The sequence below is a fragment of the Helianthus annuus genome, chromosome 3 (assembly GCF_002127325.2).
Source record: "Helianthus annuus cultivar XRQ/B chromosome 3, HanXRQr2.0-SUNRISE, whole genome shotgun sequence".
In the NCBI taxonomy this organism is placed as follows: Eukaryota; Viridiplantae; Streptophyta; class Magnoliopsida; order Asterales; family Asteraceae; genus Helianthus; species Helianthus annuus.
The window spans coordinates 147,889,916-147,909,451 of record NC_035435.2 but is presented as its reverse complement, the minus strand read 5'-3'; the positions used below and the strand labels follow the sequence as shown (position 1 = coordinate 147,909,451).

Sequence of the window (19,536 nt, the reverse complement as noted above, 5' to 3'; positions counted from 1 at the left end):
GATCCACACAACTTTAATCATTTCTTTAATTGATTCAGGATCCATACGATTTCTACATATATAGGTATGTTCTTTCTAATTTTTTGTTTTCAAACCAAGCTTAGTCTTAATTTGACATAATTGTGATAATGGATCCATGTGATTTCTGCAGATTCAGTTATGTTCATGATAATCTCTTGCTTTCCAATCAGTCTTAATTTAGTTAGAAACTTCTTGTCGCGTTTTCGTACGAAACTCAGTTAATCGACACCTGAAATCATTGATTTTAGTCGTGTTACTGTTCTTCCTCTCCGTATTTGTTGATTCAAATTGTTTTCGAACTTGATTTGAATAATTAGTAGAGATTTTGCAACATTATCTTCAAGTGACTAAGCGTATGGTTTCAATTTTTTGTCCAGATTCTTATTGAAATTGGGGTTTTATATTCAACTTCATATCTCTCTTCATTATGTGTAATTTCTATTTCAGTTTTGTATTTCATAGACGTTGGTTCTCTAACTTCATATTAAGTGGTTGTGTGTAGCAGGTATAACTATTATATGTTTTTTTTTTGTATGAAGTTAAGATTTCCGATAGTATTATATGTTATAAACTGGAAGTGAATTGGTGAATTGCATTGTGTAGTGAAGTTTAATCTTTGTAAGGTTTTGTTGTTCGATTGATACTTAGTTTAATGGCTATTGGACTGTTTCTATGACTTTAATTAAAAACAAAGCATAAAATGAAGATTTGGGTTCATTATAAGCACTTGTTTAGTTTGAATAATTATAATACAATATTAGTGTTTATTTATTTTAATTGTAATTTTTTTTTTTTGCATTCATGCATTATGAATATGTTCATGTAATTGATCTACCAGATATAATGATGCTTACAGATTCATCCAACATATTGTGTTTATTCTATTAATTTGTTTTACACATGTGTAATGTTCGGTTAATATTAAGGATTGGTTGTTCAGGCACTAGCTAGGGATGTTTGATATTGCGAGGAGGCAACACTTGTTTATGGAGTTGTGGCAAGAGTCTAAGAGGGTAAAAAACCAGGACCAGCTTTGAGATACCATTGGTGTTCCCATTATATACATCACCGACAATGAAAGGAAAAAAAGAAATCCAAAGGTTCTAGTATAAACACTAGCAACAAGTGTCACATGGTGACTTTAGTGCGTCAACCCTTTACTGTTATTCTTCTGATGTCGATAACAATGAAGATGAAGTATAACATTACCAACAATCCGGAAACTGGACGTAACTATGTAGAATTCGATTTATATTTTGGCGGTCCTTTGAAAAATAGAAGAAAATTTATTTGTACATGTTAATAATTCGATGTAATTACTACTTACGTTATATGTTTGTTATGCTGGTGGATTATACATCTTTTAATATTTTTATCATGTCATTATTACAATGTTATTATACATGCGAGTTTTTTATATTGTGTCAGTTTATATTTACACATGTGCAGCTCATTTACACATGTGTATTCAATTCAATTCACTGTCACATATCTATGTATATTTTACATATGTGCAGCTGAATTACACATGTGTAAATTGTTCTCCATTACATATTAATTTCTATTTTACATATTTGCAGCAAATTTACACATGTGCAAAGTATACACTGTCACATATTTGTGTCTATCTTAAATATTTACAGGTGAACTACACATGTGTAAATTGTTCACTATCACATATATGTGTTTATTTTACATATGTGCAACATAATTACACATGTGTAAAGTGTTCACGTCACATATATGTATCTATTTTCCATATTTACAGTTGGGTTACACATGTGTAATTGATTCACTGCTACATATATGTCTATTTTACATATTTGCATATGAATTACACATGTATAAACTATTCATTGTCACATATATGTGTCCATTTTACACATGTGAAGTTGAATTATATATATCTTAACTGTTCAAGGTCACATATATGTATCTGTTTTTACATATGTGTAGCTGAAATACACATGTGTAAGTGGTTCAATGACATACCCTTGTTAGAATTAAACCAAGATAGTGTTATCCAAAAACAAAAATCACTAGATTGACCAACAAGTAGGATATAAACGAATATAGTATTATCCAAAAAATAAAAGCATTACAACACTGATAACAAATTATAATCCTTTATCACAATTTCTCTGTGAATCTTCGCTACCATTAGTACAATCTTCGCAACATATTTATTTATTTCTAAGCAGATTTAGTTGCAACTTTTGCCGTTTGCTTTCTCCAATTTGAAGCCACAATCCTAGTTCTTCAGGCGACTTTCCTTTTATGTTTCCACGTCTCGTCGAAATCAATCCTCAATCAATACTGCACAAATGTGTAATCATCTTATACATGACATAAACACTTTTGAAGCTTGAGTTTGATGTACAAATGTGTAAACCTTCATATACAGGGTTCATGATACTTCCCACTTTTGGTCTTTGTTTTCCTTTATGAGAATACACAACAAGTTAAAATCATCAATGTATACCACAAATTGTAAATCATACAACAAAACGTATTATGCTACTTTTTTATGTATTCTAACTATAATGATTTATACATGTGTAAACCCTCATATCTATGCTTATTTTTTTCTTTTTTTTTTTATTTTTTGGATTTACATATGTGTAAATCTTCGTATATATGCTTATTTTTCTAACTATTATGATTTACACATATGTAAACCTTCATATACGTGCTTATTTGTTTTAACTATCACGATGTACACATGTGTAAATGTCACGACCCCCGACCCACCCTGGACGGAATCGGGTGCCGTGAGCAGTCCCGTGGTACCGGTGATTATTTTTGAAAAATATTGCAGCGGAATTTTCATCAGGACCGTGAGTTAGGCAAAATATCAGAGTTTTAGAAAACACCGGATTTGATTTAAATAGATGGGATAATTCCCCATTTTAAAATGGTAGCTTTAATAAAGATAAGTTTTATTTTATAAAACAATATTTCTTTAATAAGCCATTTCTTGATGCCTTTCAGTGCCGTACCCAGCCTTTATTCCAATCTATGGTAATTACCTGAAACATGTTGGAAAAAGGTTTTGTCAGCGGGAATGCTGAGTGAATTCATTCCATTTTTATACAAATATATTGTTATACCTTACAGTATTAAGGTTTTATATTTATTTGCATTTACCCCACTCAACCAGTATTTTGTCACATAATAGCAATTTCAATATAACAGCAATAATATCACTCATTGGTTTACTTTCATCCAATAGTGAATTAATCAAATAACTATACTTTACTGTTATTCAATTTATCTTATTATTAGGCAATTCCTATGACTGGGTCATATCACTGTTGATCATTCTTTCAACTAGTGACTCTGACCATATCACTTGTTCATAACACTGTTGATCATTCTTTCAACTAAGGTCTTTGGTCATATCGCTGTTGATCATTCTTTCAACTAGCGATTCTATTCATGGCACTGTTGATCATTCTTTCAACTAGTGCTTCTGGTCATTATCACTGTTGATCATTCTTTCAACTAGTGACTCTAATTATAACACGGTTGATCATTCTTTCAACTAGTGTCTTTGGACATATCACTGCTGATCATTCTTTCAGCTAGTGACTTTGGACATAATGATGTCTTATTACTTGGTCAAATATATTATTTCTAGCACCAAATCATGCAATTCAGAATAATGACATTTTATGTCAATTATTATAACTTATCAAAACATGTTAATTCACTAATTGTAATAATATGATATAATAACTTGACTACAAATAGAATATAGTATACTTGACTTTGTTATGGTATCCGCCATTTAGATTTATTTATAATAATTATGGTTATGCTAACTTTCTGGGTAATAGCAATGAGAATCAAATAATGTATAATACCTCCCATACCAGTAGTTATTTATAAAATATAATAACTTAATCACCGTAAGTATAACTGGTAACCATTTAGGATTTTTAGAAAGCAATTTGCAATATAATTGTTTCACAAAAAGGTGATAAAACTTGTGATAAAAGAGTATGGACTCACAAACGGTGAGAAAAGAGAAATGAACTCACATTGCAGATTTCTACGGGCAAAGTTTAGTCTACAGATATCCTTGATATATGGCTGATTCAATTTGGGCAGAGTCTAGTCTACTGATTAGCCTAATTCACACAAACGAGGTTGTAACTAATACAGCAATTACGACAATTCACGAGATTAAACCTTCACAACGATTAATCAGTGCAATACTCGATAATTCAATCGGATTCACAACGAATAACAGAGTATAGTCCGAATTCGAACAGCACTCTAATATTCAAGTCGAAATCACGACGAATAATCAAAGTACAAGCTCAATTTGAGCAGCACTCGGACAATCGTTGGATAGTTACAATCGATCGGACGTTGAATCGTAATAGCGATCGAGTTATACCCTGATTGCGGCAGCGATTTGTGTTTTTGGAGTAATCTGGTGATATCTCAACGTACAGAACGAATTTTCTCGTCGATTTTCAAGTCCCAACCTCTACTATTTATACCTGAAATTTGACCCTGTCGCGTAGCGCGAGGGGTACCTCTATAGGCATCGCGCTACGCGAGGGGTAACCTAGTTTCTATAGGTAGCTTCGTGTCTAAGTAGCTTAGCTGAGTCGACAATTTGGCCAATATCATTTAGACAACGTTTTTATGAAGATAATCGTAACTAGGGTTTTGCCCCCCCTGAGTTTTAGGGGCCTTGATCCTGATTCTGATTGTTCTGGAAATTTTAGGGTTAGTGCAGAATTACTTGGGTTTCTCAATTAGGGTTTTCTTAATAGCTAATTTCCATCCTAATTATGGATTTTAGTGACAGTTGTTACAGTAAACCTTCATATTCATTCTTATTTTCTTAACTATTATGGTTTACACATGTGTAAACCTTCATATATATGCTTTTTTTTTAACTATTATGATTTACACTTGTGTAAACCTTCATATACATGCTTATTTTTTTAAGTGTCATGATGTACACATGTGTAAACCTTCATATTAGTGCTTAATTTCCTTTTTTTTGTAATTCTAGGCTTCAAAATTCTTCATCATGATTCAAAAGTGCAGCCCAACAGTCTTGAAAATTGTATCCACTCGGTTTAGAGATCTTAAGAGCAACCTTTTTTGTTGTGTTTCCCGAAACAGTCACAAAAACATCATCACTACCATATTTATATATAGATGTCGTATTTTGTATTTCACACAACAACTTACAAATTTGTAAACAAGTAACTTACATGTTTAACTACTTCTTTACACGTGTAAAAAAGTTACTTACAAATGCGTAAATTTGCTTAATAGAGTTACTAATAGGGGATATGAAAATCTTTTATTGTGTTAAAAATATGACAATACAATTGAGCTTGAACATAACAAAAAAATCTTTTATACTACTTCTTATCATCTGTTATCTACAATAACAACATTAATTTTTATACGAGCCAACACCATTTCATTATAGTGACTACTTTAAGCCTTATTAGGTGCACTCAAAATTCTATGGTGTTATTTCCTTCTAACTGTTGGTTATGAACCCGAGCCTAATCTTATGATCAAGAGGAAAACAAATTTCTATACAACCAGGCACGTTAATAGGCCGAATCATCTACTCAGTTGATTAAGAACAATGGAACATTGAACTTGAGAGACGATTTAGGATAATTCCATGTAAGTGTGAATTAGCCAAACAATAGGCATCATAAATAGTTTAAAATTAACTAAACAACAATGAACTGTTTTAGCCAAACAGCAGGCATAACAATGGTGTAAGAATTAGTTAAACAAGAGGCATCATATATAGCTTGAAATTTAGCCAAACAACAATGAATCAGTTGATAATTAGCCAAACACTAGTTGTAGGCCTTGGCAAAACATAAGTTAATCACCATAATGAAAACCTAATACATTTATAATCAACATCACCATGGAATCAATAACCAGAAATTAGACTGTTATTATCATAACAACATAACACGAGTATAAGTAGATCATAATATGATCAAAACAACACCCGGTTACCGGTAATTAGACTAAAATCAGAAAACGAAATAGAAATATTACCAGATTAAAAACATTATCCTCTGTATGTTCATCATTGGCTTTCATCGTCGTTCATTCTTCCCTTTTCCTCGAAAACCTTTGGTAACTTCTGATTCCAGAGAAAGAGAGTGGATTTGGGATTTTGGAAGATGAAATCTGATTTCGTGAAGGAGGAAGCTCAACTGCAGGGATTATTCAAATGTCCATTTACAATCTTGCCCCTTTCAGTTTTGTTTTATGGCCCCCCTTTTCATTTAATCCCCATTTAATCTAAGCCCTCTATTGAGGATGATCTATGGATGGAAATTGTTCCTAATGTTCTCACAAAAATCTTTGTTCTCAAGATAACCCTCCCCTATATATATATATATATATATATATATATATATATATATATATATATATATATATATATATATATATATATATATAGGGGATGGTTCAAATGAAAACCACTTTTATTGTGAAAACTCGAAAACTAACTAAAAAAGCCTAAAAAAACCTAAAAAACATACAAATTTTTTTTTTTTTTTACAATTTTTTTAGAAAAATCGCTACTTTTCATATATGGAAAAAAATTTAAAAAAAAAAAAATTTTTTGGTTGTACTGCACATGTGCACTAATACGGAAAGCCTAAACCACTTAACCCACCCCCCACCGACACCCCCCAAAAACCTAAACCCCCCACCCCCCCCCCCCAAAACCTAAATTCACCCTCCCAACAAAAGCCTAACCCCCCCCCCCAAAAAAAAACCTAAACCCCCCCACCCCCCACCCTCCCGAAAACCTAAAACTAAACCCTAAACATAAACCCGAAAAAAACCTAACCCCCCCACCCCCACCCCCCAAAAACCTAAACCCCCCTCCCCCCCACACCCAAAAACCTAATCCTAATCCTAAACCTCCAAAAAAAACTAACCCTAAAAGCTAAACTAGAATCAAAAAACTAATTTTAAGCATGTAATGCACATTGTAGTACATGTTATATTGCACATGTGCACTACTATAATAATAGTATTGAAAACAAGACGACACCATAAATCTTTTTTTATGTCATAAAAAATATGCTCGAATATACTTGAATGAAAGATAAGAAAATTTGTGATCTTATGGTGCCATTTTTGTTTTAAAATGATAACGTATGGAGAAATGAGAAATGTTTGAAAAGTTATATATTTTTTGTTCCAATTTTACCCCTCCTTCATTAAAAGTCTTCCCTCCCTCCTTTTTAGTGAGTTTTAGTTAGTTTTCTAGTTTTTACAATAACTAGTGGTTTTCATTTGAACCTTCCCCTATATATATATATGCTAATTATAATGAGAAAACTCACCTCAGTTAAGAAAACCCAGGAAACCCTTATAAGTGGCCAGGAATGAGTCACGTCACATGTTAGTATAAGATGATAGAAGGGCAATTTTGTCTTTTTCCTTAATGTTGACTGAATATGTATCAGAGAGAGAGAGAGAGACACTGCAGCATTCAATGAAGATCTGGAAGCTTAAACATTCACAAAAAATTTGCATTAAACATGGTTGACTTGAATAGCCAACCACCACGGAGTGTTGCCGGTGGTACGACGGCATTCAATGAAGATCTGGAAGCTTCTTTAACGGGTTCACCTTTAAATGTTGTTCCACATAATATTTTACCTGATTTTGAATTTAATGAAGATGAAGATGCATTGGTTGAGAGCAGAGTTGTTGAAGATCCGAAACCTATTTCTACAAAGTTTCCAGGTGAGTCATACATTTTTTTTCAGTTTTATGAAGTGTACACTTTTTTAGGTATTGTGACACCCCAGTTATAATGCTTGTAGTTTGTTATTAGAATGTGTTTTTTTCTTTTTTTTTTGTGTGTGGTTTTTACTTTTTTTTTCTTTTTCTTTTTGTGGTAGAGGGGAAAAAAACCCATAGACAATGTTGTGGTTTGTTTAGTAGCAAACGTGTTAAACTTGTATTAACAATATCTTTTTTTTATTCTAGCCCAATTTTTTATGAAATAAGTTTTTATACTTTTTAGAATGTAAAAACATGTGAGGTTACACTTGCATTTACAATACCATTTTTTGTATTCTGACACAAAAAGTTTTTTTATGAAATAAGTTTTTTATATTTTTTTGAAGGTAAATATATTCGAGGTTAAACTTTTTGGCCATATTTAAAAAATGCACCAGCATATTAGGGTTCATTGTAGCAAAAGGTGTTAAACTTGTATTAACAATAACATTTTTTACTCTGTCTCAAAAAGTTTTTTTATGAAATAAGTTTTTATATTTTTTGGAAGGTAAAAATTTTCGAGGTTACATTTTTTTGTGTCATTTAAAAAATGCACCAGCATGTCAGGTTTCGTGTCAAAATTTAGTAAGAATACAATGTTTTGTAAAAGACTTGTGACCTTTTTTAAAGTTTGACTTTTATGATCGCAGAAACAAACGTACATGTAGGTCAAAAAACGTTTTTTTTGGATATACATATGGAAGCCCAGCCTCGTTATAACTATTTTTTTATGTAGGTATTCAGGCGGACGAGGAATTTTATGTTCACCACACACCCAATGGCACTAGAATGTTGTGTCCTAATGTTCCTAGTGGTTTAAGGCCTATTGTTGGTTGTGTATACGAAACGTGGAAGGATGTGTTTAGTATGTACAAGGAGTATGCCGTGTATTGTGGGTTTTCTATTCGTAAGGGGCAAACCAAGAGATGGAAGAGGTTTGTTACTCACCAGTACATAAGGTGTACTAAATATTCAAAACCACAGATTAAGCGTAACTAAAACTGATACACTGGATCAGTCAACCATGAATATATGTATAATATATGTAACATCTTTTTTTTGTAGTGTACGTACCAACATGTAACATCTTTTTGTAGGAAGACGACTTTTGTAACAATGTGATGTGATATAACACTTTGTGTCGGAGGAGAAAGAAAAGAAAACGTGTTACACTTTTATGTATGTGGATATCCCTTAAATGGTAAAAAAACAAGCATTTTTTCTTGTTTACTGGGTGTTTACATTTTTTGAAATTGTACAGAAAACGTAACGTTATTTTTTGTAAAATGTTACACATAATGTAATACTTATTGCTCATTTTTTTTGTTTACTGGGTGTTTACATTTTTTGAAATTATACAGAAAATGTATGTTTACACGTGGTGTAACTTCATATATATGTATAATGAATGTAACATCTTTTTTGTAGTGTACGTACCAACATGTAACATCTTTTTGTAGGAATACGACTTTTGTAACAATGTGATGTAATATAACACTTTGTGTCGGAGGAGAAAGAAAAGAAAACGTGTTACACTCTTATGTATGTGGATATCCTTTAAATAGTAAAAGAACAAGCATTTTTTCTTATTTACTAGGTGTTTACATTTTTTGAAATTATACAGAAAATGTAACGTTATTTTTTGTACTTTTTTTTGTAAAATGTTACATATAATGTAATACTTATAGCTCAGTTTATAGAATGTAACCTTAATAAGATGGTACATATAAAGTAACATTTTTTCCTCATTGGTTACATTTTTTTTTGTAAAATGTTACATATAATGTAATATTTATTGCTCATTTGTAGAATGTAACCTTAATAAGATGGTACATGTAAAGTAACATATAATGTAACCTTATTCAACGTGTATATCCAGTTTTTCACCTAATGCTTTTACATTTATTTGTTATATACAACACCGGTGGCCCAAACACCGATAAATTCATAAAAAAAGTATCGTAAAACAACTTTATGAAGAAAATACTTAAGTTACAAGATTTTGCCCCCACAAATGTTAAGGTGCAACATTATTATATAATTTAACAACGCATACAACACACTTGTTCCCTAAAAAACAAAATACTTAAGTTACAGAAATATTTTTTTCTTTTCTTTCAAATCCTTTGCTGGTGTGTCTGATTCACTGTCTTCCAACACTGTTACAAAATAAATTGTCAAACATAAATGTAACAAACCATCTAACAATTTAATGTTACATACCAATTAGTTTCTTTTTTATTTTATTTCCTAATTTTTTAGACACCCGCTTTTGTTTGTGACAAAGGAGTTCATCTTATAAAATAACCAAAAGAACAAAAAAATTATGACTGTTGTTTTATTTCAAATTAATTGTCAAACATAAATGTAATTTTCTTCCCAATAGAACAATTTTTGTAACAACTTTAAAAAACATGAAACCACTTTTTATGAACATACAAATAAAAAAACAGGGAATGTACACTGCCTTCCAACATTGTTTATGAACATTACATAAAATACACAAATCACTTTTTTTAAAAAGAAAAAAACCCAAATGTGTATGAAAATAGCAACCAAAAACCCTAGATGAAACCCAAAATTATACAGAAAACAAAGCTCGTAAACTTGTCAAAAAAAACACATTTTTACCCCCAAAACAAAGCTTTTTTTGTTTACACTTTTCCCCTTTGAATGTACTTTTTCACTACACAATTTTTTAAAATATGTACGTTTTAGAAAGTAACATTTTCTCCAATAGAACATTTGTTACAACCTTTTAAAAAACAACACTAAAAACAGTTTCGTAACAACTTATGAACAAAAGCGACATCAGAAAAAAAAAGAAAGAAAATAAAAACAATATCATCACTTTTAAACGTTATATGTTGTTCGATACTACCAAAAGCGATATCATCACTTAGTGGTGTAAATAAAAAAAATCAAAACGGAATTTTGGATGGTACAATTAAAAGCCCAAAAATCTTCAAAAACTACAAAACAAAAACTACTTAAGTTGACGCACCAGAAATTCTAGATTAATCACCAAGAAGGTCGTTGGTAAAGCTTTGTGTGTTCCTTGCGGAGGAATTTGCAGATTAAGTCTTTGAACTTCCTATCTAAGATCAGTTGAAGGCGGGGAAAATGGAACTTTTTGTGTGTGTTTTTTTGATAAACAATGGAAAAGATGAGAAAAGATTTTGCTTTTAGGTTTTGATATATTGACCAGTGTAGGGTAGGGTTATAGGGGGTCATGTAGGGATAATGAGTGGGGTGGTACAGTAGGGAGCATAGTCTTTTTTTTTATCTTGATGGATGTCACCGTACATACACTTATATTTATTTCAAGACACCAAAATTTTACATGCATGCCAAAAATACCCTTGCAAGTACTTTCCCTAATTATTAAAGCAAAAGTAACATCAGCCTCACACCCAAAATGATCACAATCGTTGATGAACTAATCAATGGTAGATGTTAGAGTTTTCAGAGTTTCTTCAACTCAAGTGGGTTTTCAAGTTATCCTTGCCATATATATATATATATATATATATATGGAGAGAGGGAGAGAGAGAGAGTGGGGATCCTACGGAAAGTGTGTTTTTCCTAGAAAGTCTAGGAAGCAATCTGGGCTATCCAATGGGTGTGTTTAATGGTTGAGATCATCTTGGTGACATTTTGGTAATATATGTTTCTTAAAAATATGATTATTTAATTAATCAGGGGTAGATATGTCATTTAGCTTGTTTTAAATATGGAAATAATTGTCATTTCATAAGCACCCCACATTTCTTGCGATTTCTCTCTCTCTCTCTCCCTTTCTCTTTCTCTTTCTCTCTCTCTTCCTTCTATCCTTCATGAAGAAACACATCAAGAAAACACATCGTATTAATCTGCTTGCTGTTAAAACACAGCGTCAAGAAATCCTCCAGCATTACCAGCATGGATGGTAAAACACAGCGTATGAATCTGCTTGCTGTTAAAACACAACTGTATGAATCTGAATGCTAAAACATAACTGTATGAATCTGCTTGCTGTTAAAACACAACTGTGTGAGTCTGAATGCTAAAACACAACTGTATGAATCTACTTGCTGTTAAAACACAACTGTATGAATCTGAATGCTAAAACACAACTGTATGAATCTGCTTGCTGTTAAAATACAACTGTATGAATCTGAATGCTAAAACACAACTGTATGAATCTGCTTGCTGTTAAAACACAACTGTATGAATCTGAATGCTAAAACACAACTGTGTGAATCTGCTTGCTGTTAAAACACAACTGTATGAATCTGAATGCTAAAACACAACTGTATGAATCTGCTTGCTGTTAAAACACAAAGTCAAGAACATTCTGGTGATTTCCAGACATAATTAAAAATCGATACAGACCAGATAATAGTAAACAGAAAAGAAGTGTATTTGCCATATCCGCAATCAAGAATTATGTTTGAAGCCATAACTATCTCTCACGTAAAAAATGATTTGTGAATAAAGTTGATCAAGATTGTGAAAGGAACGAATGAGAATTTGATTGATATTTACATCTGGTAGTAATTCGCAAATCATGGAGAATCAGTTACCATAAAATCGTGCATAGTTAGTTAATGAGATATAAATTCCAAAATTAAAATAAAATGTCAAATTACACAAATGCCCTTTTAGTTAAAATCCTTCAATGCCACATGTCACGTTCTGATTGCTTCCTAGACTTTCTAGGAAAATAAGGCTTTCTACCCAACTCCTACTATATATATATATATATATATATATATATATATATATATATATATATATAGAGGAAGGTTAACGTACATTACGGCTTAACGTACATCACGTACGACAGGTAATTACGCACGTTCATTTTAAAATCACGCACGTTATAACTAAAAAATCCAAAATCATGCATGTTGAAACACAATAATCACGCATATTGAAAACATTAATCACGCATGCTATAGAACAAATCACGTACGTTGTTGTACGTGAACTACGTTAAGCCGTAATGTACGATATACTTTTTCTCTCTCTATATATATATATAGGGTAGGGATATGGTAAAAAGTGTTTAAAATGTGAGAAGGGTAAGAAGTGTTTTAAACCATTGGATATTTGATCTAATGGTTGAGATCAATAGGGTATAAAAATGTAAATTGTGTTTTAATTAGAAGGACCTTATGTAAAATTGAAGGGCAATAGCGTCTTTTCAAATGTTTCAAATATGGTAACCGTATCCTACACAACCAAAACCCCCATCATTCTCCTAAAAACCAGCAAATTTCCTTCAAAAGTTGATTATCTGATTTCCTTGACTATTAACCCTTGATAAAACACTATATGAAGATATAACACTATGAACCAGAAAATCAAGATGTCTGTACAGAATATAACACTATTGATTGGGGATAAAACACTATGAACTAGAAAATCAAGATGTCTGTACAGAATATAACACTATTGATTGGGGATAAAACACTATGAACCAGAAAATTAAGATGTCTGTACAGAATATAACACTATTGATTGGGGATAAAACACTATGAACCAGAAAATTAAGATGTCTGTACAGAATATAACACTATTGATTGGAGATAAAACACTATGAAAGGAAAATTAAGATGTCTGTACAGAATATAACACTATTGATTGGGGATAAAACACTATACATATAAATATAAAAAAAACTCTGTTCATGATAAAACACTAAAACAACAACTTACCCTAAACAATTCAATGTATAAAACACTACATAAACACAAAATCAAAGCATACTAACACCAGAATCGCAGAAGGTTAACAACTGATGCGTAGATAAAAATCTTATTGGATCTTGCAAAAAAATACAAAATTCGAATCAATCCCTAAAAAATCTCATCGCCAGTTTTTTTTTTTTTTTTTGCAGTTATCTTGGAAATCAATTAATTGATAAGAATAATTAAGATAAAGGACACTTGTCATTCCCAAATTATTTCTCACACTTCTCATAAAAGTTGAACTTTGTATAGGATCCTCTACCTATATATATATATATATATATATATATATAACACTCTCTTAGGGGGTGTTTGTTTTTTCATAAAAAGCTCTTCCGACCTCTTATGTCTGCGCCGCGCAGACCACGCGCAGACATTGAGCTCTGCAGACCGTTTGTTTTTTAGAAGACATTTCATTAAAAAATGTCTTCAAACCTCTGCGCGTCCTCTTCCCCACACAGACATGGTCCAATGTCTTCCCACATCTTCCAAACCTCTTTCTCCTATCTCCCACCCACCAATTTCTTACAAATTGAAGTCATCTTCTTTATCGATTCAAACCTGAATCTGAAACTTGAATCATAACACTTCAGTTCATTCTTACATTCAATCATACCTGCTTCATATTGTTTGCGATGAAGAAGCTCATATCAAATCTACCTCGCCGGACAACAAATCGACAAAGAACAGATCGACGGACAGAAGTTTCGCCGACGAACAACAAATCAACGCAGAACAGAAGTTTCGCCAGTTCACAAATCGACGAACAACAAATCGAAGAAGAACAGAAGTGTTCGAGGATTACAAGATCTTACAGCAAGCGAATGGAGATGTGTTCAATTGAGGAAGAAGAACGGTGGAAGGTAGTAGCGAAAGGGACTTCTGATTTGGGCGAATGGAGGTGTAGTGGCGAATGGAGATGTGTTCGATTGAGGCTCCTCTGAATCTTCACCAGAGAAAGGGATTGGGTTATGGCTGAATTTGTTGAAGAATAGGGTTTGGGAGTAGAGAAAGGGTAAAATAGTTTGCAGATGTGGGGGTGAAGAGTTGAGAAAATCAAACACTTTTTTATTGCACTTCCACAGACATTTGGTCCACCTCTTCTCGTGCAGACGTTTGCAGATGTGGTCCGCAGACTGCAGACCTTTTACATCTGAAAAAACAAACACCACCTTACTAACCCAAGCCACCACTTCAGAGATCACCACCAGCCGTTGATTTGGAGTTTAAAACCACCTGAAATGGGAGCCGGCCACCACCACCATCTTCATCTTCAGCCCTAAACCAACAACCATCACCCCGGCCACCCACCGTCATTTTCATCTGCAACCTTGGACCTCAAAACCCCCAAATTGACCATCATCTTCATCGCATATCTGAACCTTCTCACCGACCACACTACCATTCGGCGACCAGAAAATCAGAGCCTCCATGACCTCTGACTCACCTCCGCCATCGTCGCTCTAGGGTTGTTCCCTCTCTCGCCGTATTGGGACCATCCCTAGTCAACGTTCCTTTACCGTCGTCTACATCGGGTTTCGTCAGCTGCTTCCGTCTACATTTGATTTGAGATAGTTCGTTGATGGCTGTGGTCTGACCGGTAACTATCATACACCAACAATCGAGGCAAGTTGATTTGGTCGTTCCAAAATGTTGTTGATTTATGTTCTATTTTGCGATAAAACAAATTCACTTTCAAGGGCCTTTTTTTTGTTTGATTTTATTATTGGTGCAAACACCATAATCAAGAAACTCAAAACAACGCTGGTTGTTTTTTGTTCGGGTTTATCGAAGAACTATGAAAAAATTAATATATATATTAATAATAATAAAAAGAAAAAAATGGATTTAAGAAATACTTTATATTTGTTTAGAAAAAAAGGAATTGTATACTATTAATAGACAAACTAAATTAATAGTAATTATTTGTTTTAAAGGTTTTCTTATGTGTTGTTTAGCGGTTTATTATATGTATTATGTGGTTTTTTTATATATCTTATATAATTCGCGTTTGGTTTTGATTCATGTAAATCACGAGTCCGTATTTTTTGTTCATATCAAGATTTTTTCTCTATGTGTTGTTGTAACGAGTGTAGGTGGCGTAACAAAACAAACCAATACCGATCAAATTCCCGCTGTGTTGGTATATTTTTGTTTATATCGTCTCAATTGGTTGCTATAACAAGTGTCAGTACCGAAGTTAAACGTACTAATACCCACCCACGGCGCAACGCGAGGATTTCCAATGCAACACGTGGATTTAATAGCACTAGTTAATAATAAATAATTAGCTTCTTATATATAAATTAACCAAAATACCCTTCTAGTTAACGAACATATTGGATCGACTTAATGGCAGAGAGCAGATTAGAGTAAAAGCACAAACAACTAGGAGTAAAACAGTTATTTTTAAATTATCGAGGCAAAAGCGTTAAAATGGTTAAACCATAGGGAGTAAAAAGGAAGTTAACTCTAAACGTTGACTTCAAAAGGTGCGGTTTGGGTTAGCCAATGCTTTTTATTAGAATCGTCGGCTTAGTTGACACCTTTTACTAAAAAGTGTAGACTAAATCCTAATCATCTAAGCTGGTAGAGATGATGTGTCAGATTTTAAACTTAGTTAGAAAAACAATTTCTAATTTGAAAGAAGAAAAAAGCCAAGTATATCTACTTTGTATTTATCTCGATTTGTTATATATTTGTTTTGAAATAAGAAAAGGAGTGAATTATTATATGTTTGTTTTGAAGTTATGAAAAATAATAAATTAAAAAAAAAAGACTATTGCCGAAATCTATTAGTTTAAGTTTAATAATGTTACCTTGTGTTAAGTCTGAGTTTATAAGGTTTGTGAAAAAATAACAATTAAGCTCAAAACAATTTTGTATTCCTATAAAGATATGTAATCACAAATGAAAAGTCATCATCAACAATTGTTTTTCATTGATTCAAATGTTTTACAAAAGATTGATTCTACATACTCCCCCTCAGACTGATGACTGATCACTATAACAGAGCCTGTTCGTACAAAAGAAAATGTGATGTGCAGTGATAAATAGATCTCTAACAGGTGAGATCTATCTATACAAAGTACGAAAGTTCTGTTGGTGATTGGCTGACATCACCCTGAAAGTGACATCTAACATTCATAACAGAAAAGATTCCATGTATGTTGCAAACAACTGTGCAAATCTGACATTTGCTCTAACTATGCTAAACACTGATACAAAACAAGTACTGTCACATTGGGAAACCTCTGTTTAAGTTATCCCATGTTGTTTTGATTTCAAACATCTGTTTGGCCGGACAGATGTTTGGTCTTATATTAGACATTTGCTTCAACAGACATTTGCTCTTCAACAGATCTTGTTTCTTCTTGGACAGCGGTTCAAAGGCTTTAATCAGATGTTTGTTTGTCTTCAACAAATGTTCTGTTTTATGTGTTCAAGATTCACTATCTTTGGGAATAATCTAGTTCAAACTTTTGTTTATTTCTTGAATACTTGATCATGTTTTAGCTTTAAATATCATATGTTCTTTTTGTAGGTCCAACACCTTGTTTGTTTGATTAAAACTTATAGGTAAAACAATTGTTATTTTGTTTAGTTATAGCTAAACAGATAAATATAGCAAGTCATCGTTTATATACATGATCTAATTAATTTACGGATCTATTAGTTGTTAATATATGTATTGGTATCCACCCATTTTACCACCTTTAAAGTTTAATCCATACTAAGACGAAGATGTCACCAACAATATTCAAGATATCACTTTATGGGCATGGACATTGGACCTTCCTCATTGATTCAAGGATTTAACCCGCAAGCTATTTCCTGAAATGGTTTTACCAACTACCACTTTATGCTTCTTTTTCTTTTGTAGATAGTAGTATCATTGTAGCTTATAGTAGAAAAAAATCAATTAAACCGACATGAGGAAAATGGTTATAACCATGTTGTGGTTAATTTATTTTGTTAGCTGAATCGACCTAAAATTTGAAGTGAAGTAAAGGTGTTCAAGGTAATATTCATAGTTGAATATGTGTCCCATACGAGTTCACCATGTTTTTTTATTGCTTTAAAGTTTTAAACAATTCTAGTTTCGCTTCATATCACACTTGATCTTGTATCAACAAAATCTTGTTTTTACCTTTTAAGTACATTTAATGACACACGCGGAGAAATATATCACACACAAGATGATTCAAACACTATTAACATATAATTTAATAAGGTATGTTATGTTAAAAGAATATAAATATATATTGAGAATTAAAAATCACCGCTCAAGAGAAAAACAAAAAAATTTCTCAACAAGGTAAAACCTACAATCGAGTGTTGACTAAAGAATATTGAACCACCATTTGAAGACTAGCAATCAATTTTTCTGAGATCAATCAGCTATTGCTTTTTATAACCGAAGTGTTTGATTATTGTTTGATTTAAGGCAATAAACAAAGCGAATCGTACTCACCCAAACTTATTTGCCTAGTAAAATGCCAACATCATTATCACTTGCAACTTCAACCAATCAAATATATCCAACAAAATCCGAACACCTATCTCTTTAGTCAAAATCCTTTATATCAATCAAGATTTCAAGCTTCAAGCCATAAGCTCACCAAAAAGCTATCATTCTTGAATCAATAAATACATAATTAGTATAACAAACAACCCCCACAAGCTACAAATATGGTGTTTAACACGAATACGTAAAATGCACATACACATCGTCAATTAGTGCACACATACATAGAGAATTAGGTTTCAACCGTAAATCAAATACACCTGTATAAATATGGGTTTCATACAAAATCAACTCCAAAATTGAGTTCCAATACTGAATTAAATGCGCGCACACACAACTTTGCAAAAAGCTTAAACATAAACACACAACACATGTGACCCTAAATTAAAGAACATAATTTAATCAAATATAGAATTTATAAGGGTGTTTGTGAATGATTCTATTATCCCTCCATGGTTGTGTTGGAGCGGTAACAATTGAGGGATAACATTAACACATGACCAAATTTAACTGAAAAAACTAACTGGGTTAGGCCTAAAGGACAAAACGTGTATGATATAAAAACATAAAGGACAAAACTCGTCAATTTTGAACATAAAAGGACAACGCCTAAAAATGGGTATAAAGATAAAGGACAATACTTGAAATTCACTCTATATTATTTGAATGATCTAACTTAAATATCAACAATTTCTTACATAATCTGAAGTATATCTATAATTTTTAGTTTTATTAACATTAACACTAATAAATATGCATGACAAACTCGATACAAATGGCGTAACTTTACTGCACCTGATAGTCAAAGTTAAAAACAAATTTTAAAAAAGGGAAAATTACAAATAATTAAATATACGTAACAAACTCAATACAAGTGGCATAACTTTGCAGCACCTGATAGTCAAAGTTAAAACAAATTTAAAAAAAGGGAAAATTACAAAACTGGTTATTAACCTCACCTTCTTTCAAAACTAGGTATCTTATGCGTTTTTGGAGTGACCTTTCAAGCATGGGATGCGCCTTTGAAGGTCTTTCGAGGGCTGAAGCGTTGACATCTGGGATGCGTCTTTCAAGCATGGGATGCATCTTTGAAGGTCTTTCCCATGCATCTTTCACACCACGTGTTTTTTTTTTTTTCAGGGATACGTCATTGAAGGTCTTTCCCATGTGTCTGGTACTTCTCTCATGCGTCTTTCCCGCCACTGTTCATTTTTAATTGGGTTTGAAGTGACTTTGCTTTAAAGATACATCCCATGCTTGAAAGGTCGCTAGAAAGACCGATAAGATGGCTAGTTTTAAAAAAGAATGTGGTTAATGGTTGGTTTTGTAAACTTTCCATAACAAAAAAAGTACCGACTCACATTTCCTTCTTGTTTAAACCCAACGGTACTACAGTGGTTGCAAGTATTAAATCGCCATACCACTCCATCCAAA

At 32.4% G+C, this 19,536-nt stretch overlaps 1 long non-coding RNA gene across 1 annotated transcript; it reads left to right on the top strand.

Moving 5' to 3' along the window:
- LOC110928074 lies at window positions 1–1,399 on the top strand. The gene is made up of 2 exons (XR_002586116.2): window positions 1–64; window positions 962–1,399. It is a non-coding gene; the product is annotated as an uncharacterized LOC110928074 (long non-coding RNA).
- Window positions 1,400–19,536: the final 18,137 nt, after the last annotated feature.